The following is a 25,390-nucleotide window of genomic DNA, read 5'->3' as shown; positions in this document are numbered from 1 at the left end:
CTCCTCAAAAGTAAAGTACTTATTTAGAAGACATAAACTGTTCCAAATCATAAAAGTGAGGTCAATTATATAGTAACAGTTCACAAATGACATCCTACATAATTTTAAATGGTACCCTATATCAGAAGTAAGATTTTGTATTTTTGTTGAGACAAAGTTCTCCTTAATGATTCCATCTGTTCCACTTTTTAGGGGAAATATGGAAACCTAAAAAGCAACTACTTAACGCATGCAACATTAGTGTTAACTTGGTGAACAAATAACAACATAGTGATACTATCATAACACACTTGCATTCCTAAACCAGAGTTTTAGTTTTTGATCATTTAGTATTTTATGATAATTCCCCTAACAGCTGTCAGTATGTATTAAATGGAAAGAATGTAATAATGCTATTAAATAAATACTATCTATAGGAGAGATAAAATAAGAAAGGTTCCTTTGGTAATGGAATAAGGAATATTATTGCAAATTTTTTATATTTTCAAAGCTTTGAGCTAGCTTCAAGTTGAAATATTGCTTCCAACCTTACCTTTATTTTGACTTGTTTTCTCAATATTTATTTCAAAGTCTAGATGATGACCAACCAAACATAAATCTACTCTTACTTAAAGCAGATCTAAAATAAAAAAGAATAATGTTTGCACAATTTGATCTTAATTGTTGAGTATGTGTTTTGAGCCAATCACTCTTCCTGGTATTTGCATCTTTACTTTCAAAAATACTTGTTCATTGATATTAAAAAATAGTACTTTTAATTTAGGCTTATACATCAGAAAAATATGCAAACCTTATTTACATATGAACATTTAATATACTAATTTTAAATTATTTTATGATTTATTTGGTTGCAGAAGCAAAATGTGATTTTGGAGGATGTTATTGGAGAGACTTAAAACAAATCTTTGCAGTTTGTTGATGTATTACTAGAGATTAGTTAAAAATTAATAACTCATGAAAGTGCAGAATCTATAACCAGTTCTAAACTTTGTTCTGGTTTTCACATGGGTGTCTGTCCTGAGCATATAGAGGGTCTGGTTCTTCATTCTTATGTATACATAATGTTATAGAGAAAAAAGATTACATTATCTTTACTGTGTTTTTTCAATGCCAAATAGGTTTTATATGATCCCAGTTATTTTAGTCCACAGAAGCACACCGCCTAATGGCTGGTATACATTCTAACTTAAGAACATTGTGCCTTGAGGCATGTGCCTTGTTTTTTAGCTTTCAATTCACCGAGATTTTACTGGAACATAATAGACACCCAACAAATGCTTGTTGGAGTGAATTGTACTAGCAAACACATTTGAAAAAATGCTATAAAAAATAAACCTTTAAAGATTGGATTGGGTTCTTTATAAAAATTACATTATAGAAAGTAGACATTTAACTTCAGTGACATCTAGTTTTAATTTTAAAAGACTCAATAATCATGTAATAATCAGCAATATGAGAAATTTACTTCCTCTCTGGAAGAATTAACATTTGGGTCAGGAAGAAGACAGATTTCTGAACATGGAAAAACTAGAGAACAATGAAAAGTACAACATGAGTTGCAATTATAAAATAACTTAACTATTAACTAAATATAAGGGGGCTTTTTTATCCAAATATGCATTATCCCTTTCAAAGTAATCATTTTAGATAAACAGCTGCTTAACGCCAATAACAATCTCATCATTCAAAACATTTTTACTCCCTGTTTCCATATTATTCAGTTATTCTCAATTACAGGCATCTTTTCCCCAAACCTGATACCACTTTATTAATTTACTATGCATATGGACCGATTTGAGAACCAGGGGCATTTTTAACATATTTATTTTCCTTTTTCACCTTAAATACATTAGGATTGGGAACTGTATAATTTTTTGAGTTCTAGAAAATATGTATACCCTTTTAACAACCACCCCAATCATTTCCTTCACTAAAGAAAGTTCCCTCGTGCTTCTTTCACATTCATTCCAAGTCCCTTATAGGCTACAGTTGCTCTGATTTCTATCACCACTGACTAGTTTAGCCAGTTTTTCAACTTATATAAGTGGAATTATACAATATATACTCTTAAGTCTGACTTCTTCTGCTCATTTATAAATGTGTTCTGACAGAATTTGTGTTATTGTATTATTATCTCCTTAAATTTTTTATAGAATTCATCAGTGAAACCATCTTAGCAAAAAGTTTTCTTTATGTATAAGTTTTTGATAACAAATTTAATTTATTTAACAGATATAGAACTATTCAGATACCATATTTCTCCTTGTGCCAATATTGATAATTTTGTTTTTCAAGGAATATGTTCATTTTATCTAAGTTGCAGGCAAATACTGCAAATTTAATCTGTAAAGGTGGCTTCTTTTAGAAATACTGAAAAGTTCTTCAGTGTGAAATTCGGGTGTATAAATAAGGCCAATTATTTGGGTAAGTAACAGTTATTTTAGACTTCATAAGGTAAAAATAATATAAATGATAATAATTTGTAGGGCAAATAGTTGATGCTTGTGGTTTACATATTAGCTATGCAAGTTCTCTGATATTAAAATTAAGGCTAAGGATATTCCAGCTTTTTCTAATTGTAATTTTTATCACAATAACTTATAAAACAAAAATTCCCTTAAAATCTTCTTTAATTCATATAATGCATGTAAAATTTCATTGATATGTCCTTTTTACTTGACTTACATAAGTTTTTTTTTTTTTTTAAGTAAATCTTTGTGCTAGTTTTATGGACTGTTTGTGATATTTTCAGCTTATGCATAATTTAATGATGTTATAGGTTTTAACCCTAATCACTCTCAACAATCAGCCTTCCAAAATGACCTTATAAAGGCAAAACATGTCTGTCTGGAAATAGACATTCCTAGATTCAAACACCTATCTGCAGTCAACTAGTAGTGACCCAAGGTACATGTTTTATGCTTTCTGAGCCTCAGTTTCATACTGATAACTGAAGTAGTTACAAGTTTTTGTGATTATTCAATGGGATCATGAATAACCCTGACAAATTAGCCTAGCACAGTACCTGACACTTTGTGTGCTCCTAAGCCTTGCTGCTTACAGGATAGTCCAAGGCCAGGAACATCAACATCTCCTGTGAGCCTGCAGGATGTCGGGCCTCATCACAGACCTAATGAGTCATCATCTGCATTTTAACAAGTTTCCAGATGCTTAGTATGCTCTTCCCAATTACTATTAGTACTATTATTAGTATTATTAGTACTCTTAGTTTGTACTCACATTGCTCTGGTCATTTGAGCAGATCCTTTTTTTTTTTTTTTGCAGTACGCAGGCCTCTCACTGTTGTGGCCTCTCCCGTTGCAGAGCACAGGCTCCGGATGCGCAGGCTCAGCGGCCATGGCTCACAGGCCCAGCCGCTCCGCGGCATGTGGAATCTTCCCGGACCGGGGCACGAACTCGTGTCCCCCGCATCGGCAGGCGGACTTTCAACTACTGCGCCACCAGAGAAGCCCTGAACAGATCCTTTTTGACATTCTCTAGGTTGATTATATTAATACTGAAGTCTGACAGAAATGTGTATTATATCTGAGTGAGGTCACTAGGGGAGAGTTTGAAAAAAGTATTATTTTAAATCCACTAGTATAATTTGATTTGTATATTCAAAATACATTTAAAGTTTAAAAAAGTCCAACCTTTCCTAGAAAGTGTCTCCTATATACACAAGAGAACATAAATATAATACTTGTTTTTACTTAGAAGCATACATATAAATAGATCTCAAAAGTATATTTGCCTATCCCTTGGTTCATCTAATTTTCTATCTGCACACATATGGAAATATCTGGAGGCAGTTCCATCAAATGCTGAAATTAGTTCCATCTAGACAGAGGGCCTGGTGTGTTTTTCTTCACTTTCTTCTCTTTACTTTTCTGTATTGCTTTTGTTTTTATTAATAAAAAGAAAGCATCTAAAATTATTTTCCAAAAAAATCATTATTCCTGAACACAAATAAAAGTTTTAAAAAACACACCTAGAATCTAAACCAAAACTCTCTCTGCATGCAAATCCCCTTGAGGGAAGAAAGGAGAAAACCTGAGGAAAAAAGAGGAAGATGAGAGGATTTGTCACCCAGTAAAGTAGAGTAGTCAATGACAGGAGATAGATTTTGGAGTTACAACTCTTCTGAAGTTATTAGGGGGAAGATACTGCCCAGAGCATAGCCAGGACAGCTCTTGACAGAGCCATTTTCATACCAGTGGGGGCTAAGTGGTCGTCAGGAAGCCAGCTCACCTGCTGTGTGGGAAAGATTCCGCCTGAAGAGGGAAACCATTGTGGCTGGCTGGCAGCTCAGACCTCATTAGCAGAAGAGGGAGATCTGTCCCCCACACCTGAAGAAGTTAAGTGGCTAATTAAATCCTTCCCTGCTGACGCCAGGAAGCAAGCCTCAGGGCTCAGCTTTAACCCCACTGCACTTCTGTAAGCAGTAATACTGGCATGAGCAAGGATCTTAAAATCGCTGCCTGCAGCAAAGAAAGCTGTTGAGGTTTACACAATTAGCAGAGTAATTCCTAGAAGACAAGAAAAGCTAAAGGACAAGAAACTGGTATTTATAAAACAGGCCATTTTCAAGGTATCTAAATTCTTTTAAAAAATAATAACCAATCAAGTTATGTATTCTTAGAACAAATATTTACTAAGTATCTGACATATGCCAGGTATTGATGCAAGGTGCTGGGAATAAATACATTAAAAACACTCAGTACCTGTTCTCTAGTAGCTTATGGTCCAGCAGGAGAGACAGACTTGTAAACTAATAATCACAGAGATATTTACAGTAACAGCATGGGAGGGATATAAGCACAAAGTGATATCAAGGCATCCAGCAATTTAACCACCCAATGGCACCTGTTGAGGACAAAAGGAAGGAGGGTATGTTTGACTTTGATTTAGACTTTCTTTTGAAGGCATCCTTCAAGAACTACTTTTTACTAACCCTCCACTTAAGGGTCTCCTGACCCTTGTCTGCCCCAAGCTTGGTTTATATCTAAGTGATTAAAATTTTCAGTAAAATTTCAGATGATTATACACTGAAAAACTACCTGTTAGGATAGGCATATTTATTATCCAAGAGTCAATTGGGGGAAAACCCTTATTTTCTAGAGGATCAACTCTGAAAAATTCAATTTTCTATCAAATGATTCCTCATGGATGATTTTCTATTAAGTCTGGCAGTAATCCTCAACCATGCCAGCTTCCCATTACTGCTCTTAAATAAGGGTAAGAACGAATCATTGCCCACTGCAGTGAATGATGCCAGCTGAGGAGGGGAACTCTGCTGGAACTGTGGCTATTACAGGGTGAGAGTCCAGGAAGAAAGTCAAGGGAGATTTCCTCTTTCATTCACTAAAGGTCACTCTTAGCGAGATCTGATTTTTTTTTAAAAAAAGTGTACTCAATTTCTAGTACCCTAAAGCCCTATGCCTTTTTGCAATTAATTTTGTATTTGTCCAACCAAAATATACTCAATCGTATTATGTACTACTTCATCTTATGTAAATTTCTAACAGATTTCCCTGCCTTGTCTTCACATACATTTGATACTACACTCAAAGCAATCTTTCTAAAAGCCAAAATTGACTATAGAACTTCTTTTAGTAAAATTCTTGCAATGCTCTTCATGGCTTTCAGGATGAAAGCCCTGGCTTCCCAACAGCTTTGAGAACTGGCCTGTCTACATCTCCTAACTCACCCATTTTGCTCCCTCACCTGCATCATTTGCTCAAGACATGCTTTTCTCTAATGTCTCCAAATAGATTGTGTCACCTGATGGTCTAATATCTTTAAACAAGCTGTTGTCTAGAGACATTCCCCTGCTCCAAACCATGTAGAAATTAAACTAATGTCTTAGCTCCACCCACACATCCTTTCATCTGAAATTTCTTTTTTGATTCTTCTCACGTGAATGAATTAAATGTCCCTATCCTATATCCTATCACATCCTAGGCATATCTTTTCGTGGTATTTACCACACTGTATTGCAAATATTGGTTACTTGTCTTTCTTCCTTGTAGGAGATCTTTAGCTTGGCTCCTAGCACAAAGTAGGCATATATCAGGCATTGTGTAAATATTTAATAAATTAATGAAGGAGTCATAGAATAGTATAGCTAGACTTTGTATTAAGACATTAGAGATCACCTAATATATCCTTATTTTACAGAGGTAGAAATTTGTTCTAGTATGGTTTTCCAAATGTGATCTACCCAGTTTTCCTTGAACTCCAAAACTTTTTAATTTTCATTTTACTTTTCCTCTTCCACATACTCTAAAATATCTCCTTCCTCTCCAATCTTTCTTCCTATATGTGGCACATCCCTACATTCTTCTTCATATCTTATATATATATATTCTTGTATTTCAATGACAAAGATAACACTTAAGCCAATCGTCCTATTCTCAGTCTTCTAAGGAAGATTTCAGCTTATGTTTAGACCAAATTGATTGCCTGTTTCCCTTGCACATCTCTCCACTGGCAGAACTGCCTATATCTATTTTAGGAGAACAATAGCTTTTTAAAGAGAAGGAAAATAAAAATAAGGGGCTTCCTAGAGCTGAATCAGCATCTGGTCATCACGATAACACTTACAAATTTTCTGACTATGCATGTCATTAGTATTTCAAAGACCAAAATGATGCTTTTTGGAACTAAACTAAAAATCTATAAAGAAACTTCTAAGTAGTTTTCCTTCTGTGAAATTCCAAAAATACCAAAATATTTGGATGTTAGTCAGGGTCTGCAGTGAAGCAAACACTGAAATGGAATTAGATATGCAAGTGATTTATTAGAGAAAATGCCTATGATGGAAAATGGAAAGGAGGTGGGAAGGCCAACAGAGATGGCAGAGTACAATAAGGGTCTGATATTTGTGAAGAAAAGAGAGAAAGAAGTAAGTTTGGATAGAAGATCTTAAATTGCAGCACAGGTAGAATAAAGTCTGGTAAGGCCAATTGTAAGTCCTTAAGTCACAGTCACCATCAGAAGAGCCCCGTGTCTCCCAGGAACAAACCTGTCTTAGTATTCCTGCTGTGCTCAGTGACTAGTCAGGAGCAGCTGGTGGGAAGTGAAGCATAAGCTTAAATACAATGATATAGAGTGTAAGAGCTGGGTCATTGGTCAGTTAGGTTCCCATAGTAGGATCTAAGAAGTACATGTTCATGGCTACCACAGTATGTTTTACATGGCACGGCTTACGACACCATTGGGAAATTTCCTTGATGCAACACTAATTAACATATCATCTAATTTGGTAGTTATTTTATCTATTTGTTACCAAACTAAACTTGGGTCCACTTACCCACGTGCAGTTAAGCCAATCTACTGACACCAACTGGAGTGGATCTGAGGCTTGTCTCCTTCCTACTCCCTTGCTTGCTGCCCTGCAATAAACCCCTACTTTGATGCAAACTCCTGCTGTCAGAGTTTGGATTTCTGCACTGCAGGCACAGGAAACTTTTGCTCTGTTACACTTTCATTGAGTTCAAGTGTATGCCAAACATACATATTTTAAAATGTGGCTCATATTAACTGTTTTTATATTTCAACTTCAACTTTAAAAAAATCAAACTTTTCACTCTACTCATGCTTTTTGTCAAATAGAGTATGAATCAGCCCTAATAAGGCCAAGTGTGTTTGTATATGGGTCCATATGTGTAGGTGGTAACCTTTCAAAAGTATGTGTAACATTTTCTGATAAAACTACTTGTGACTTATAATGACCTCTGAGTTTTAAAAGTTATCTGCATATAAACGTTGTTATTAGTTCAACACAACATAAAGAGATGGGAATGCTATGAAATCACTCATTTCCTTTGACTGAAGATAAAGAAAATGGTAGAAGAGGAGATATATTTGTGTTCTACAATTGATCTATGGTTTTAAGATTCACTGGTTTTTGCAAATTATTTATCCCTAGTCTTAAGACTTCTGTACTTGCATGGTCCTTGCTGAACTTGGTAATTCTGTCTCCTTTACCGTTTTAAGGATAACTGTCAGTGTGATTTACCACTGAAAACCTGCCTTATTGCCTATTTGCCTCACACATCCTTAAGATATATTTAATATAACTTTAGAAATAAAAAAATATGATGTGGTTTGAGGACATACTACCCCAAAATATAGCACCTCAGCATACTGAATGCTTTAAGTTGAAGGAGTTTGAGAAAATAGCAGAAGCAAGAAGGTCACTCTGACCTCCTCCTCCCCTCACCTTTATTCCCTGAAATAAGTCATAGAACCCTCATGTGAGAGGTGAGCTCCATATTCCATGCCCTCCCTCTACCCTAGAGGAAAGGAGCATCCTTATCTCCAAAGACAAAGGGATGGGACTTCCCTGGTGGTCCAGTGGTAAAGAATCTGCCTTACAATGCAGGGGATGCGGGTTCAATCCCTGTTCAGGGAACTAAGGTCCCACTTAGCGCGGGGCAACTAAGCCTGAACACCACAACTACTGAGCTTGTGCGTCTCAACTGGAGAGCCTGCATGCCTCAAACTATGGAACTCATGTGCCTTGGAGCCTGCACGCCACAACTAGAGAGAGAAAACCCGCATGCCACAACTAGAGAGAAGACTGAGCACTGCAACAAAAGATCCCACATGCCTCAATGAAGATCCTGGTGCCACAACTAAGACCTGACACAGCCAAAAATGAATTAAATAAATAAATTAAAAATAAGAAAATAAATCTTAAAAAAAAGACAAAGGGATGCCAAGAAGAACCCTAAGAAACAGGCATTGCTAAGTTTCCCCCAGTTTACTACAATTACCTCATACTCCTTAACCTACTGAAGGGGAGCAGAATTTGTCACCCTAAGATATGCCACTTTGGCATGAGGAGTATTTTGAGCTAAAGGCACTCAAAACCCAGTAGATGCAGGAAAACTTTTATCTCCCCCTCAATTGCCTAAATTTACACTGGAAAGGGGTCCTGTACCAGAAAAAGTGCTATTGGGGGAGACTCCCCTTTACCTAAGAAACTTATCTGTGTAACAGGGCAAACAATCCCACTCAACTTCCCGTGAATGGCCTTCCTTCCCTCTGCATCTTTAGCTCAGGATGTTATATAAGCCTCAATTACCTGGATGCCCTGGAATCTCATATTTTTATGAGGTTCCCATATACACAAAATTTTTTTTTCCTGTTAATATGCCTTATATCAATTTAATTATTAGACCAGACAGAGAACCTAGTAGAGAAGAAGGGAAAATTTTTCTGCCCATAAACTATCATATTCTTCCACACTGTGCATGCTTCATCAAACCTAGCATAAAAATACAGAGGCCTGTTTCTTTGCCTCTTTGTTTCCTTCTGAAAAGCTCCCATGTCATGTAAAACTTCTGCTAAATAAATGTGTATGTTTTTCTCCTTTAAAGTATCTTTGTCAGATTAATTCTCAGACCCAGCCAGGAACCCTAAGAAGGTCGAAGAAAACTTTTCATCCCCTACAAACACTTCTAAAAAATTGTAAGATAATTTTTTAATGAAAATAACACTGTCTTCATTAAAGTACTGTTTTGTTACATGAAATTTTAAAGTGCAAATTTGCTGCTCTCTTTTTGACACCACATACTTTGTGGAGAACATGAAACTATTCTTGATCTACTCAAAATAAAATTTATTATCAAATACATTTTGATAATAAATTTTAACACAAATTTCATTTAAAACACCTGGGTTGAAGATTTGTTCAATACTAGAAAGACCATGAGACCCTGAACTCACAACTTACTCATACGGTGAATGAAGAGATGGATAGGTTCATGATCGTTAGTCACTTAAAAATTTTTAATATAAAGAAGAAGTCTCATTTTGCTAGTATTTCATTACTTTACACTAACAGCTTCCTTTTGACTATGTTCTCTGACAAAATCTGTTATTTTCATATCAAAAAATTTTTCAAATGATCTATACATTTTTCTGATTTAGGTTGTCCTTTCCTGACATGTTGTATATAAAGGAATCTAACATTTCAGTACGTGATACCCAGAGAGTCCTAGGTGTGTGACAGAAAGAATTGGCAAATGATGCTCAAACAGCTGTTATGTTGACAAGTGAATTCAAGTGCTCCTGAAGAGACAAGCAGAAGAGAAAGCATAAGAACATATTAGCAAGAAAAGTTCACATAGTGTAACCTGGCTGTGAAGAACTGCAAAGCAACAGGGTCAGGAAGACTGTCTGAACAAATAAGGTGATTCACTTTAAAACAAGAAGTTTGCCTTTGAGGAAGTGATACTCTGAGCCACTGTGAATCTGACTCAAGACATGAGCAATATGTAGCACTGCTTAATCAACCAGTTCTGAATAAATCAATCAGCCAATGAAGGGCAGTAGCAATTCATACACACAGACACACACACAACTAATTTATGCAGTGTGACAGTCACAGGTAAAAACAAAAAAGCACACTTAGTCACATACAAGTACATGTGGACTACAATGTGTTGTCAATATAGGGGATTTACTTTACTCAATTTACTCCACTTTTATTGGATGAGACTAAAGCAGCACTCTATAGTAGAGTAGTAAAAACAAAAGGGAAATATTAAGTTTAATAATATATTTCATTTCAAACAGTATATCCAAAATATTATTTCCATATATAATAATGTACAAATATTAATGTGATTTTTTTTCATACTAAGTCTTTGATACTTGGTGTATATTTTTACCTTTTCAGCCTATCTCAGTTTGGAGTAGCCACATTTGAACTGTTGCACTGGACTGCATAGATATAGAGATTCTTATAGAGAACTGATTCCTAGAAATTGTGTTCCCCACACAAAGTCTGCATTAACCTGCTGGCACAGTTGCCTCCACTTGTTTTTCAAAACTTGTTTACAAGTTTGATGACATTAGAAAAAAAAAAATTGGTCTTAGATGGGACAGGCACAATTCCAGGGAACAATTAAGTAGTAGATTTGTTTTTAATAATTGGAACTCTTTGTAGGTTCTTATAATTCCAAAAGGAAGACTAATAATTTAACCTTACATAAGGAAGGCTTGCTCTAGGCTAAGAAGCTAAAAAAAGGCAAGAGTAGGAAAAAATGTTGCTTTTGTATTTGGACATTCATCAAATTATAACTCCTTTAATGTGTGTGGTTTCCAGAAAGTTTGCATATTCACATGTGTGGGTGTGCATGTACACATTTAAAAAATTTTCTGTTTAGGATGCTTTTGTTAAATACTCTCTTTAGGTTTGTATTCTTTGTACTTATGCATTTCTGAATAAGGTAAGTTTTCTTGTTTGGTATAATTTTTACCACTCAGAAAGATAGCAAACAATGTAATTTTGCTCCTTGAACTGTGGCTTTTGTTTTATCCTGGCTCTTTGATGGTCTTCCTCTTTCTTCTCCCTGGAATCCTCTGGAACTCTTCTAGTCTTACATGCATGCCTAAATCTCTGCCACCTGAAACACAAAGCACCTTCTCCATTAGATAATTCCCATGTATTTTTATTTTCCTTCCATTGTTAAGAAACATTTCCTGAAAGCTGCTTTACTGGCTGTGCCAACTCTTCACTTTTCATCCCAGGCCAGTCTTGCTTCATTGTCTCTGTCTGATACTGTCCTTACTAAAGACCCTGCTGAAGTCCTAGTTGATAATTCAGTGACTCCCTTACAGGGTGAACTGATACTGCTGCCTTGGGCCTGCCCCTTGATGTCACTGACCTCTTCCTTCCAATCTTCTCTAAGCAGTATCATCTATTCTCAGTACTTCTCCTATCATCTGTATGCTGTTGACTTGCTAACAAATACGTCCAGACTCGACCTCTGTTCTAAACCACAATCATTTTAATCTCTACCTAGATTTCCCAAATCAAATAAGTATGTCCAGTCTGAAAATAATAATAATAAGAAAAATTGCTGATCATTATTAAGGGCCATCATGCTAAATGCTTTATATGGATTATTTTATCTAATTTGTATAGCAATTCTATGATGTAAATATTATCCCCACTTTACACATGTAGATATATTCAAAGAGGAGTTAACTGACTTGTATCACTAGTAGATACCCCAGAGCTAATAAGTTTTGAAAGCAGGAAGTGTTATACTATGGCCGTTATATATTTTGTTTTGTTTTTTAATTTTATCTAATTTCAGTTAATGGCTTTCATTAATGAGATCCCAATCTGCCTTCATTATTTATCTTTTTTTATTAGCATTTTTTTAACATATGTCCTTTATTATTATTATTATTATCTTTATTGCAGTATAATTGCTTTGCAATGGTGTGTTAGTTTCTGCTTTATAACAAAGTGAAATCAGCTATACATATACATATATCCCCATATCTCCTCCCTCTTGTGTCTCCCTCCCACCCTCCCTATCCCACCCCTCTAGAAGGTCACAAAGCACAGAGCTGATCTCCCTGTGCTGTGAAGCTGCTTCCCACTAGCTATCTATTTTACATTTTGGTAATGTATATACGTCCATGCCACTCTCTCACTTCGTCCCAGCTTATCCTTCCCCCTCCCCATGTCCTCAAGTCCATTCTCTACATCTGCATCTTTATTCCTGTCCTGCCCCTAGGTTCTTCAGCACCTTTTTGTTTGTTTATTTTTTTTAGATTCCATATATATGTGTTAGCATATGGTATTTGTTTTTCTTTTTCTGACTTACTTCACTCTGTATGACAGACTTTAGGTCCATCCACCTCGCTACAAAGAACTCAATTATGTTTCCTTTTATGTCTCGGTAATATTCCATTGTATATATGTGCCACATCTTCTTTATCCATTCATCTGTCGATGGACACTTAGGTTGCTTCCATGTCCTGGCTATTGTAAATAGAGCTGCAATGAACACTGTGGTACATGACTATTTTTGAATTATGGTTTTCTCAGGGTATATACCCAGTAGTGGGATTGCTGCATCGTATGGTAGTTCTATTTTTAGTTTTTTTGTTTGTTTGTTTGTTTGTTTTGTGGTATGTGGGCCTCTCACTGTTGTGGCCTCTCCCGTTGCGGAGCACAGGCTCCGGACGTGCAGGCCCAGCGGCCATGGCTCACGGGCCCAGCCGCTCTGCGGCATGTGGGATCTTCCCGGACCGGGGCACGAATCCGTGTCCCCTGCATCGGCAGGCAGACCCTCAACCACTGTGCCACCAGGGAAGCCCTATTTTTAGTTTTTTAAGGAACCTCCATACTGTTCTCCATAGTGGCTGTATCAATTTACATTCCCACCAACAGTGCAAGAGGGGTTCCCTTTTCTCCACACCCTCTCCAGCATTTATTGTTTGTAGATTTTTTGATGATCCAAAGCCAAACTCTCTTGATCCAAACCTTGGTTCTGATACTTTTAAGTAGTATAATCTTGAGAAAGTTATTGAAAGTTTCTGGGCCTTGTTTTTCTCACTGGGAGCAAATGCATTAAAAAAGCATACAATATAGAGTTTTATCCTTAGACAAAATTTTTGTACATAGTATATCTCAATAAATATTAGACACTGTTAATACTACCAGTCACATCTTAATACATCTCCCTGTCAGTTTCTAGAGTTACAACATAATGTTTCTCCCAATACCTTCTGGTAGACAATTTCTTGGGATCCATCTGTATAGAGAGTTGTACACTGTCTGTTATGTTACTTTCTTTACATCCATCACACCTGTGCTAAACATCCCTGCTTATTTAAGTCGTCTGAGTTCATCTGCAGGCTACTAATTGAATGGTCAAATTATCTGTTGGTTTACAACAAATATATCTGCTGGCTAATAACTGTATGGTCAAAATATTTGTTGGGACATAAAGATACTTCCCAATCCCTAGTCCCAGGTAGGCTGTTATACATATGCTAACCAATTACAGTCATCCCCTCTGGATTTTCTCCATCAGATTATCTTGTCTGTTTTTCTGTAATGTTTATTGCTGTATGGAACCCCTTAGATTTAATTAGATCCACTGAAGCCGTCATTATGGTCTGAATCTGGGTCATGTTCTCATTTTCAGAAAGATCATTTACTTCAAAATTGTCATGAAGTTTCTTCCTATTATTAAATATCTCCAATAAAGTTTCCAAAATTCTCCAACTGAGCCCAATTTAATCAGAAGTCACTGATTTTAATTACTGAATCTACCTGCAGTTTATAAGTTCACAGAGATTATGTCACCTTTTAAGGTTAAATCTAACTGAAAGTTTGCCTCATTATCTAAGCCTGTAACCTCTTCTTTCCATTTATGAAGACAGTGCTTTCTCTTTTATCTATGTGGAACTTGCCTTATTATTATTATTTTTTTATCTTGGCCAAGAGCCTGCAATGGATCAGACTATCAACAGCAGCAAGAGAAGGAAGCCAAGGTCCATCCATGTACCACACTCATCTTTGTGGGCCCACATCCCACAAAGCTTCTGCTGTCTTTGCAGACTCATTTGGGCTGGATCAGATTTTCACTTCCATTGTTACTAATATGGGTTCTCTAATACTGCCCACCACATATACACATACACTCCCAGTCCCCAGAGGCATATTTCTGGGTTTTTTTTATTTTTATTGGAGTATAGTTGATTTACTATGTTGTGTTACTTTCTGCTGTAAGAGGCATGTATCATGGATCCTTTTCTTGAAAAAATGAAAACAAGTTTTAATGCAGTGATATTCAGATAGGGACAGAAGTGTAGATATTCACAGCCTTTCCCCCTCCCCCAGCCATTAAGAAGAATTTATGTGTGTCAGATATCAGATCACAGGCCTTAGCTGTACAGGAAAGGGTAATGGACAAGTGGTGGACTGGATTATTCTCAGGGTATATAAACTGATTTTTAACTTACACAAAGCTACTTAAACACAAAAAAGATAAAAATCTCTAAATTGGGGATGGGGTGATGACAATGGAGAAGAAGGGAAATGCAAAGGGGCTGGAGTTTGAAGGGAAAGACCGGAATGGAGATTAGAACAGTGGCAATATTGTGTGAGGCACTGAAAGAGATGAGTAGAGGCATTTTAATGTGCACCCTATGATAGTTACACCTTTTTTGTCATCTCTTCAAAAGCCCTCTCTGAACACATACTACTTTGAACAGCTTTTTGTGTTAGGTTTTTATTTCCTTTGAGTGTATGTAAAGCTATTTGAGGATGGATCTTAATATGGAAACAGAGGCCCTGTTTTATACTGCTTATGTTTTTTTAACAACAACAGAATACTAAAATGCAGTTAATGAAAAATGATGTATTGCTAAGCCCTTTTCTCTCCCCTATAGATCCGTGTATAAATTTCTTGCATTGCTTCTATATAATGAAAAAAAATCATTTCCTATATCAAGCTCATATTTTTCCTTCTTGTCTGTGACTAATTGAATCTTCTATTACAACATCATCTTAATACCAATCATCAACCTGATTATAAGCCAGTTAATTATTAATCAGAACATGACCATGTTTCCTATTATGATAGCTTTAGTGTCATTTGGTTTTCAGTTCTGTGTTATGCAGACTTTCTATTTCCTTTGTAAATCTAGATTTTTAAAATAAAGAGCTTTCTCGGAAATTTACCATTGTACATTCACATACATATACTTAAGACTGGACACATTTCTTTTTTTCTTTTTTGGCCACACCATGCAGCTTCCTGGATCTCAGTTCCCCAACCAGGTATCGAACCCATGCCCCCTGCAGTGGAAGCAGAGTCCTAACCACTGGACCATCAGGGAATTCCCAAGATTGGACACATTTCTTAACCAAAAATATTTCCATTTACTTTATTTTTCTTCAAAAGTACTTCACTGTGATTTTCTGATGTTACAGTCCAAGAATAAGCATGCCTCAAACTAACTCAGTCCCTAGCAAACCTTTGATTAGTACTCCTCCTGTTTCATGTAAGCTTAGGTTCATAATTCACAAACTAGCTTCTATAGTTAGATTAGTTTATGAGCAATTATTATAATCACAATTTGCATTCATATAAATAGTAATGATCTTACTGGAATTATAAGTAAACTTGACCCATCACATATGTACAAAAGAAAGCTTGGGGATACACAGAATTCCTTAATAAGAAAAAAAAAAAAAGCACTCTAGAACTAGTACATATGACATTATTATTAATGAGAGGAAATAAAACAGTATAGGGATGTTAATAGAAATATTAATAGAGAGATTGGAAACTCAGAATACATATTGTAAATAGGATGTTATAGGAAAGTCAATAATACTTGGCAGTAAGAAGATTCTAATGCTTTTAATGAGAATGTGGAAAGTGTGTGTAAATTCCACATGATAATTCTGAATGGGCAGAAAAGGGGCTGCAGAAATTTTCAGAGTAGAAAATCTACTGGTCATTCAGACCCATAAATGACTAAATAAAATTATTTATCATATCCTGTGTACATTTAGCTCTGGGAACTAACCTGAAATACATCGTAGTATTAATTTTAAATTTGTTTTCATTCTGGTAATGGAGACTAAGGAGGCAACCTCTACCAGCACCATCATAGAACATAACAGAGAAACAAAGTTAATTTCTCTACTAAACAGTGGTTCAGGCTTTTTGAAAAATAATAATCTACACTAGTTTCTATGATAATGAAGGACAAGGAAGTCTATGAATAATTTATTAATAGAGACTACCTATTAGCCTAATAAATAAAATCCTACCAGTTTTCCTAGTATTATGTATTCAAATTGTTAAATGGCTGCCTTACTCATATAATTAAATTGACCACTACAAGTGTCATGTCTCTGAAATAAAAAGAAAGAAAGCACAAAACGAGGTAAGGAGGGAGGGAGGGAGGGAGGGAGGCAAATGGAGGGGCTATTTCTCCAAAATACTATCTTAAATGAATATTAGTTCTAGTCCCATATTCCTTCATTTTAAGGATCGATGGACTTAAATAAGCAACATCTCTTATTCCCATGTTTCTGTTTTGTTTCTGAGTGTGTTTGTGTGAGTGTGTGTGTGTCTGGCAAACTGTAGGTAATAGCATATGCACCAACATATTTGATGTGTATAAGTTATTTGCTAAACGTTGCATTATCAAAGTACTTGTGAAGGAAAAGTACTTGGAAGAAATTTTCCGCAGCCCTCATGCATTAGTACGGTTCACTTTTATAGAGAAAACCTAAACCCATAATGAAAAGTGAAAAGATTTAGTTAGTTCCTAGAAAACAAGAGGCAGCTGGGGGGGGGGGGGGGGAGGGGGGCTGATAAGCTTATTTAAACTAGAAATTAAAAGGCATGAGAAAATATTTTTTGAAAGTCAATGAATAGAAGTTTGCAGTAGACTACATCTGGCCCAGGAATGTATATATCTTAGATAAAATAGTGTTAAGGAGAGAAAGACAGACACTTGGTACGTGGGCCTCTCACTGTTGTGGCCTCTCCCGTTGCGGAGCACAGGCTCCGGACGCGCAGGCTCTGCGGCCATGGCTTACGGGCCCAGCCGCTCCGCGGCATGGGGGATCTTTCCGGACTGGGGCACGAACCCGTTTCCCCTGCATCGGCAGGCGGACTCTCAACCACTGCACCACCAGGGAAGCCCCAGAGAAAGACGTTTTAGCAAGACTAACCTGCTCAAGTTCACCACAGACCCATGGCTCTCTACTGTATACCAGGTAATCTGAGCTTTCACAGACCCCATGGCTCTCTATTGTATACCAGGTAATCTGAGCTTTAACATCTATTTTAACTTCTTATTCCTAAAAGAAATTTGAGTTTGTGATTCTTGCAGATAATGAGGAAATAATCTGATCGAATGGAGAAAAGCTTAGAAGGAATTCCTAGAGTTTGGGGCTAAATGAACAATGAGGGAAATGCCTTTTGAAAATCATATATTGCTGAATGCATATATTTGTATTTTATTTCTTTCATGTGGAAACTCGAAGGGCAGTTTTCTGTAACTTCTGTGAGTTCAGTAATTTAACTTGGTTAGAAAAGATAAAAAGACAGATAACTGCCTGCTTTCCTAAATAAATGTATGCGTGTATGTGTGCATATATATATATATATATATATATATATATATAATGCCCGTCATTAGCTGCCCCTTCTCCCCACTCGCCATTCAATCCTCATCATTTAGAACTGTCTAAAGAGTCATGACCCCATTATCTGTCTGAGCTCTGCGGCACCTTGCCCGTTCCTCTTTTTTGCCTTCCAACCTGCTCAGATGACTGGAAGAGTGCCAATCTTTGATTAAAGACAACGAAGAAAGTGTTTGAGCAGACAAAGGAAACTGGCCAAGTGGGAGAATTACGCTGAGTGGGACACATCAGCAGACTGGGGAGGAGTTGTGGGAAGAGCAGCCAGCTCAAGGAAGATGCTAAGGATGCAGAGCTGTGTAATGGAAGGACTTGGGTCATCAGAAGTAAAGATATCTGAAATTGAATCCTGGCACATAACTTTCTATGTGTGTGTGGTTAAACTATTTACTTCTCCAACTTGTAGTTTCCTCAGCTCTAAAACTGTGAGAAAATGTTTTTATTTGTAACCTAAGGAGCAAATTTGGGGTTACTTTTGTTATGCAGCAGTAGGTTATAGTGCTGATTATTATTTGTACGCATATGGCTCTCAAATTTATCTCCCTATTTAGATCTCTTCGCTAAATGTCAGACTTGTATAACTAACCACTTAACTGACATCTCCTGACATCTACTCTTAGCTATCCATCACAAACAATGTATCAAAACCTGAGCTCTTGATCTTTCCTTCCAAACCTGCTTTTCCTTTCCCCTTCATGTCACCTCAAAGGAAACTGCACTGCTCCATGTGCTGAGGCCAGAAACTCTGGAGTCATCCCGATCCTTCCCCTCACATTCAAAATCAAAATGGTAAGCACTGTCTGTAGATATATTCAAAATCTGACCATCTGCATCGGTACCACCTTGTCAAGGTCCCCATTGTCTATTTTTTAATTTGCAGTAGCTCTCTTAATATTCTTCCTGTTCTTGCATTTGCCCACTCTCCTTATAACTGATGCTTCACCTGGGAACCAAAATTGTGCTACTGAGTGTCAGTCAGAATATAACTTTCTTTACTCAAAAGCCTCCAGAGCTTCCCATATCACTCACGGTAAAACACAAGGTCATTATAATGACCTCCAAGTTTTCTTTCTGACTCCATCCCCTCATTTTCCCCCAAACCCCCATACTTATATCTTATTCAACCAAACCTGACTCCTTTATGTTCCTAGTAATAACCAGGAAGGTTCCTGCCTAAGATGTTTTGAACTCTATTTCCTCTATCTAGAATGTTCTTCTCTTTATGTCCACGTCTTACTCCCTCACTGTCTCTACTTAATATCACCTTCCCTGGCCCCTCTACCTAAAATATTAAACTTTTCTGCTCTGCCTTTCCCAACACTGCCAACTCCCTCCCCTACTTTTTACCCTCAGCATTTATGACTATCTAACTATATATATTTATATTTGTTTCACTTATTACATAAATGTCTGACAGCCCTATTAGAATGTAAGCTCTTTTAGAGTGGGCATTTTTCACCTTCCTTTTTTTAATATATTATCCTTAGCATTGAGAACAGTGCCTGATACAAAGTAGGTACTTAAGTGTTTACTGAATGAAGAAATGAACTATAATTAAAATTTTTACTTTAAAATATATTCAATGATACATAGTTGGATCATATATTACTGAATTAAACAATTCATCCTTTGGATTGATTTTAAGCACACAGAAATGCTTGCAGGTTAAAGTGGGCTTCTTTTCTGTCTAGAAGTGTTATTTTCCTTTACTCAAAAGCATACTTAGAAAGGACCAGAAAGAATCAGATCTCTCCCAGTCTTAAATAAGCGAATTATATTATTTATTCCAATGCCAAACTTTCAACACATTTGTAGAAAAAAGGATAAGCCTGCATTGTATTGTAGGTTATATAGGGACTTTGGGGTGGACATAGTTCAGGACTATATGAAAGCTAGGAAATTGGAAGTAAAGATAAACAACTTTTACAGAAAATCTTCAGGATAAACAGATCAGGCTCACTGAAGGCAACGTAAAAACATACAGTGGAGGGGCTTCCCTGGTGGCACAGTGGTTAAGAATCCATCTGCCGATGCAGGGGACACGGGTTCATGCTCCGGTCTGGGAGGATCCCACATGCTGTGGAGCGGCTGGGCCCGTGAGCCATGGCCGCTGAGCCTGCGCGTCCGGAGCCTGTGCTCCACTACGGGAGAGGCCACAGCAGTGAGAGGCCCGTGTACCGCAAAAAAAAAAAAAAAAAAAAAAAAAAAAAATACAGTGGACATCCTTGTTTTGCTCCTGATCTTAGTGTAAATGCTTTCAGTGTTTCACCATTGAGTATGATGCTTGCTGTGGGTTTGTCATATATGCCTTTATTATGTTGAGGTAGGTTCCCTCTATGCCCATTTTCTGGAGAGTTTTTATCATAAATGGGTGTTGAATTTTGTCAAAAGCATTTGCTGCATCTATTGAGATGATCATATGGTTTTTATTCCTTAATTTGTTAATATGGTGTATCACATTGATTGATTTGCATATATGGAAAAATCCTTGCATCCCTGGGATAAATCCCACTTGATCATGGTTATGATCCTTTTAATGTGTTGTTAGATTCTGTTTGCTAGTATTTTGTTCAGGATTTTTACATCTATGTTCATCAGTGATATTGGTCAATAATTTTCTTTTCTTGTGATATCTTTTTCTGATTTTGGTATCAGGGTGATGGTGGCTTCGTAGAATGAATTTGGGAGTGTTTCTCCCTCTGCAATTTTTTTGGAAGAGTTTGAGAACATAGGAAAAACAGTCTTTAACATAAACCACAGCAAGATCTTTGTTGACCCACCTCCTAGAGTAATGGAAATAGAAACAAAAATAAACAAATGGGACTTAATTAAACTTAAAAGCTTTTGCACACCAAAGGAAACCATAAACAAGACAAAAAAGATGACCTTCAGAATGGGAGAAAATATTTGCAAATGAAGCAACAGACAAAGGATTAATCTCCAAAATATACAAACAGCTCATGGAGCTCAATATCAAAAAAACAAACAATCCAATAAAAAGTGGGCAGAAGACCTAAACAGACATTTCACCAAGGAAGTTATACAGATGGCCAAGAGGCACATGAAAAGATGCTCAACATCGCTAATTATTAGAGAAATGCAAATCAAAACTACAATGAGGTATCACCTTACACCGGTCAGAATGGCTAACATCAAAAAATCTAGAAACAGGGCTTCCCTGGTGGCGCAGTGGTTGAGAGTCCGCCTGCCGATGCAGGGGACACGGGTTTGTGCCCCGGTCCGGGAAGATCCCACATGCCGTGGAGTGGCTGCGCCCATGAGCCATGGCCGCTGAGCCTGCGCGTCCGGAGCCTGTGCTCCACAACGGGAGAGGCCACAACAGTGAGAGGCCCACGTACTGCCAAAAAACACAAACAAATAACAACAACAACAAAAAAAAATACAAAAAAAAATCTAGAAACAATAAATGCTGGAAACGGTGTGGTGAAAAGGGACCCTCCTGCACTGTTTGTGGGAATGTAAATTGATACAACCCCTATGGAAAACAGTATGGAGGTTCCTTAAAAAACTAAAAATAGAACTACCATATGACCCAGCAATCCCACTACTGGGCATATACCCTAAGAAAACCATAATTCAAAAAGAGACATGTACCACAATGTTCATTGCAGCCCTATTTACAATAGCCAGGACATGGAACCAACCTAAATGTTCATCGAGAGATGAATGGATAAAGAAGATGTGGCACACATATATAATGGAATACTACTCAACCATAAAAAGAAACGAAATAGAGTTATTTGTAGTGAGTTGGATGGACCTAGAGTCTGTCATACAGAGTGAAGTAAGTCAGAAAGAGAAAAACAAATACCGTATGCTAATGCATATATATGGAATCTAAAAAAAAAAAAAAAAAAATGGTACTGATGAACCTAATTGCAGGCCAGGAGTAAAGATGTAGACATAGAGAATGTCTATGTCTACATAGAGAATGTCTTGAGGATACGTGGTGGGAGGGGGAAGCTAGGGCTAAGTGAGAGTAGAATCGACATATATACACTACCAAATGTAACATAGTTGGCTATTGGGAAGCAGCAGCATAGCACAGGAAGATCAACTTGGTGCTTTGAGATGACCTAGAGGGGTGGGATAGGAATGATGGGAGGGAGGCTCAAGAGGCAGGGGATATGGGGACATATGTATGCATATGGCTGATTCGCTTTGGTGTACAACAGAAACTAACACAGTATTGTGAAACAATTATACTCCAATAAAGATCTATTAAAAAAAAAAAGAGCAAACAGTGGTGTAAGGAATTCTCCAACCGTTTCTAAGGCAACACAACCATCTATCCTAAGAGACAACATTATTTAAGTTACCTCTGACCAGATTAAATTGTGCTTCTAGAGGATGCTTGCCAGTTTAGCGATAAGCTGAAATCTGGCCTACAGGTAGTGTCCATAATTTACCTTATGTTCTAGGAAAGTTAAGAACAAAGAGAAAAATCGTGTTGGGCAGGAAGGAGGTGTCATTTATATGTAGTATATGACAATGTGTTGGATCCCAAATTTGCTCCCTCACATAGAGGTTAAGGAGAGAACAAAGAAAGACACAGGCCATTGCCAGACTGGTAGGTGGCAAGTTTAATAAGCAAGGGAACTTACATACGAGGCTTGTCGTGGGCAACCTGAAGACCAGTAGGTCTCCTCACTCACATACCAGAATCTTCAAAGTTTATATAGAGGCCTTAATGGAGTTGTCATGTATTCAGTCCAAATGGTCTCAACAATACCTTACTCTTTCAAGGCTACATCCTTGAAACAGCTGCTACTATGGGAACAGTAGGTGGGATGTACACACAAAGGATAATGGAGGAAAAAAAAGAAATGAGCCTCTGATTGCCAGGATCCAGCTCATGGGTCAACCAGTGGTCACAATCTCCCAATGACTTCCTCTAACATAATAATCTTGTAAGTATTTTCCATGATTTTAGAATCATGTTTTCTTTGGCACAATATCTGAATCACTTCTGGTATTGGGTGTGGGGAATGTTGCCATTAGGAAAGACTTGAATGGCAGCAGGGCCATGTCTCCCACTGTGCCAGCCAATAAGGAGGGATAGACTTAGTTCAGTCAGTCTGATGCTCCAAGCTGGGACCCTGAACATGAAACTGGTGATTCAGAAGGAGGAACTTTTAATAATCATTTCAATAGGATAATGGTGTCATCCAGTAACCACTGGCGTCAGTGTCCAGAATCTGCATTAGCCATGCCCTAACCAGGCTGTACTACTGATGTGTGCATGGCTCTGTTTCAAACTGCCTAGTTTCAAGTTGGCTCCCTTCATCTTCCCTTAGTTGTTTTTTTTGAGCATGGTTCTCGGATTCATGTTACCTCAGTGTGCTACCTGAATACCTTCCAATAAGCCTATTTCTGCTTAAATTAAAACAGGTATGTATTTTTTGTTTGTACTCTTGACTGGTTATAATAGTATAGGTGTACAAGGAATTTTCTTCTAGTAGAAAATAAGTATTTGATGAGACGGTTGATTATATACTACATAGTTACTACTGATTAAGTCTAAGATTTGAAATAAAGTATAATATAAAAACAAATAAATAGGAAGAGGGAATATTGAAATTCTTAAGAGGGAACATCAGATCAATGAAACAGTCCACATCCATGTTTATTGAAGCATGAAACAGGAAAATATTGCAATGAGAAAGCGTTTAAAGCCACTAGGTCTTTAAAACCTAACACAGAAACTAAAAAGGGAAAACCTGAGGGTAAAAAGCAATGCAAGCCTTGAAATTGAAACTGAAGGAGACAACCCAAAGGCAACATTCACTGGAGCCTGGATGATCAGTCTGAAGGAATGGAGACAGCCTAAAGGGCAGAAATGCATTCAGGCCCAACAGTGAGTTTGAAAGGATTCCTTCAGGGAAAGATTCATTTTGGTTCTAACATTAAGTTAGAATAGACCGAGCTCAGAGGCATGCTTAATACCCTGGAATTGAAAAAGTAAGCACATAACTAGGGGCAGCCTGCATTTTTTATAAAATGATAATGAGTCTGATTGGTAAGAGCTGGGATGCAGCAAGCATTTAAATGTGCATCATAGGACTTATGAGATAACTAGACAATGAAAAAGAAAAGGAAAAAATGGGATTGGCAGTAAGCAGCACATACTGATAAAACCTGTGCTGAGTGTAACATTGTGAGCCAGAATCAATGGTGCACATCTCCTCAATCAGCATATATTAATTCTTATTGACTGATCTATTTTCATAATGTAAAAGACCTCTAGAAAATCAGAATAAACTGTACTCTGATAGTTGATGCTGAGTTAGTAATTAATATTAGAAAAATCTCTTTGCAGTATAGAGGAATAAAAAATATCTGGCATATCTTAAGATTAGTTATGCAGAACAGTAAGATTCCAACATCATTCTCTTAAGGAGTAAACATCTTGAATATTACAAACTGAAAAATGTGAGTTGTCTTAAAACAATTTTATTGGAATTCATATTTATATTTAGTCTTTCTGTCACCAGCCACATAGCTTAATATGGTTAATGACTAAGATTGTCTACATCAGTGGTTCTCAAAGTGTTCTCACAGATCAGCAATATTGGTATCAACTAGAAACTTGTTAAAATTGCAAATTCTAGGGTCCCAGCTTAGATACTTTGAACTCTGGGAATGGAGCCCAGCAATATGTGTTTTTATAAGCCTCTTGTGTGACTGTGACTTAAGGTAGGGTCTACGTTATTCTTAGCATGACTACTATTCCAAAAAATTTAAGCCCAGAAGATGAATTTTCAAATAGCTTTGTTTATACTCTGGTTTCTCTTCAGACTGTATAAATCTTTCACCTTTTTCAAATAGCTTTGTTTGTTTCAGGAAATTCCTAACATTTCTGAACAATAAACTATGAACTAACCCCTCATATAAGTTATATTCTCATACTAAAAAAAATAGATTATTCAACTGGGCTTATCCATACAACTGTTTACTCTTTAGGCTTCTTTCAAAACAACTATGAAAATGTCACCCCTTGAACCTTGGCAATAAGGTGAGACGTGTTGGATTTGAACTTGTACTTTTTTTTTTGCCAAGCTCCCCAAATGCTTCTAAGAATAGAGGACTTTTTTATTTAGAAATATACATATATATACACATATAACTTTTTATTTAGAAATATTTCATATATGTGAATATATGTATATGTATTTTTAGAATGCTTTTAGCAAGTCCTTTTTGAAAGCTTTCATCTCAATGGAAGCATGTTTTATTACTAACAAAATTACTATTTGTCTTAATATGTTTTCTTCTTTCCTTTCAGTAGAAGTTCATAAGAAAGAGGACAGGTATAAGTTCATCCATGAGCCAGCTCCAAAGGGCTAATGAGTTTGGAAGGTTTCACTGAATCAGCCT

Source organism: Stenella coeruleoalba (assembly GCF_951394435.1).
Source record: "Stenella coeruleoalba genome assembly, chromosome: 8".
NCBI classification, from domain to species: Eukaryota; Metazoa; Chordata; class Mammalia; order Artiodactyla; family Delphinidae; genus Stenella; species Stenella coeruleoalba.
This window is presented reverse-complemented; position numbering follows the sequence as displayed.